Source organism: Armigeres subalbatus, chromosome 1 (genome assembly GCF_024139115.2).
Source record: "Armigeres subalbatus isolate Guangzhou_Male chromosome 1, GZ_Asu_2, whole genome shotgun sequence".
NCBI lineage: Eukaryota > Metazoa > Arthropoda > Insecta > Diptera > Culicidae > Armigeres > Armigeres subalbatus.
Genome location: NC_085139.1, coordinates 165,066,832 through 165,069,261, shown reverse-complemented (window position 1 = coordinate 165,069,261; position 2,430 = coordinate 165,066,832). Strand labels below are relative to the sequence as shown.

At 39.2% G+C, this 2,430-nt stretch overlaps 1 pseudogene; it reads right to left on the bottom strand.

The window, feature by feature from the left end:
- LOC134206727 (rhythmically expressed gene 2 protein-like) overlaps nt 1-2,183 on the bottom strand; it is a 5,022-nt pseudogene extending 2,839 nt beyond the window's left edge.
- Between the last annotated feature and the right edge of the window lie 247 nt (nt 2,184-2,430).

Genomic DNA, 2,430 nt, shown 5'->3' with positions numbered 1-2,430 from the left:
ATGGTTGTAGTTTCTGAAACTATTATAAATTATTTCAAATTATTGTTGAGTTCATTCTAGAACTGAAAAGAGTCGAACACCCTATTTAAGCTAATTTAGGCTAGATACTTAATTACTGAAGGCTTTTCGTTACAAACACTTAACGGCAGGTATTAGATCTCATGATCACTTATAACATTTAATCCAATATATATTCTATTATGTACACTTTATGAGAAACGAAAGAAACCTAACACAGTCACAACAATCACCACTTCAATTCATGGTCTCTAAAACGTGAATAAATTCCCGAAAGTTTGCAAACACATGTTTTGGATTCTGAATCGAGAGAAATTCCTCTGAGATTCGCTTCCACGTTAACAATATACTGCCGCCAGCTCGTTGGCCAATGTAGTCTAGTTGAGGAGTATTGCCAATGTGTAATGCTTCATGGAAGCACCGTTGATTGAAAGATTCAACGCAAAATGAATATTTCAGGGCTTCTGAACCTCGCATCAACTCGTTACGATAAAATCGGTTGGTATTTGTATAGCCTCTAAAATGTAGCTCAACCTGGGATCAAAGTTTGAAATAATTCCTACCTGTTTACCTGGGCCCGTACCAGATCGATTAACTGATCGGCGAATTGATCTTTGTCCAGCAGTCTCGAGTCTCGTAGTCCCTATGAGCTGGTTGCAATACGATGCATAGCTTCGCTCAAGTGTCGATGGGAATCCCGAAATATGTCCATGACAGCGTTCGCACCACCATCGCCAATCGTACGGCGAACCCTTGCCAAAGTTTGGGATCTCCCGCCACGCTTGAAATGTGTCCGGAAGCCAGCCAGCCTTTTCCTCGATGTTCTGGCACCCTTGATGGCGAGCGGCCATAGCGATTGGATCTCGGCGGCGGGAATTTCAAGAGTATCGTATCACATCGAAGGTCACCAGCTTGAAGGGATAGATTTTTGAAACCAATCGTGAATTGATGTCATCATTGGATTTTATCTGTCTGATAACAAAGAAATTTCGGATTTTTCATCATTTGTTCGACCAAAAAGAAATATCTACCGGTTAGGTAACTTATCTTAAACTTCGAAATTGACGAATGCTACGAAACTAATCAATATATCACTTTTAATTATTAGTTATACTGCTTTTTAATGCCGATAGACTTTAAATATCTGGAAAAAATCAGCGGAAGTTTTTTGATTTTACATCACCGAATAGAAAGACAAATCATTTTGAACTCACTTTGTTTACGTACACTCTCTTCGATGCAAAATTCTCCTGCACAACGTATCGTCGAGTGTATGCGTATTATGTCAGTGGTGCTCACTTGCGGTTCTTCATGCTTCAGAATGCTGTCTGCGGAAAAGAAAATTCCATATGAAGTCTCCATGGGTTACATTTTTAGAACAATTTGAAATTCGGCAATTTGTTTCAATTTTTTAACAATGTTAAGTCCTTTTTTTGTTCGGGATGAACCACTGCGTCTATTTCATTGAACTTTTGTAGTATACCCGTGCAAGTCTTTCTGCTCCATTTCTATTGAGAAAAAATGAAGTCGTTTTTATTCTTTCTACTACCCGCTCGGAAAGATCTAGAAGTCTCCCGCGATATCTCTGAGACAAAAAATGAGTCTCCTAGACATTTTCTTCGATGTCTAGAACCGTCACACCTCAAATCCGCCTCAAATGCAACAACCGTTTCTACCTCAAATTTATGAATAAACCGTTTGAACCGGTATGAGTTTGACAGATAGAATCTCTTCGATATTTCTTAGACATCTCTTAGACATGGGTACTCTATTCTAGTAGATTTTCTAGATATAATGGAGACACGGTACCAGAATAGTGATACTTCTTCTTCTTATCATTCTTGTTTACGAATTTCGGTTTATTTACACATCTAAAATTAAAAGCGAACATTCCTTTTTTATTTTATTTTTTCTTGTTTGCTTAGGATAAAATAATCTAATAAATAGACTAGTCCATAATCCCGCATATTTGCTGCGACGTTCCTGCTGTTCAACGTATGAATCGTTTTAAGGTTGACCACAGCGGGTCTAGAGTTTGTGGACTTGTTGAAATTATTTCTTCCATTGGTCTTGTACATCATTACACCGAGCTTGTAAAACCGGGTAGATGCATAGGTCAGCTCCTTGTACTGCGGCAGGATCGTCTGTCTGGTCATCGTAGACATACTGTCCAAAACCACGAAATTTTCGTTAACAATACTACACTGCATGAAAAGTGTCGACTTGAAGGGTCAATATTACAGGCTAGTAAAGTGTAAGTCATCCTCGCAGTCATCTGCATGTGCTGGATCTTGATCATTTTCAGAAAATGTAGGTCCACTTTGCAGTAGGTCCCATCTGCGCTCGTTCTGAAGGTGAACCCGGTCGGCTGTTTGCCAAAAATCGAGTCCACCCAATGTCCTGTGCTGCAAA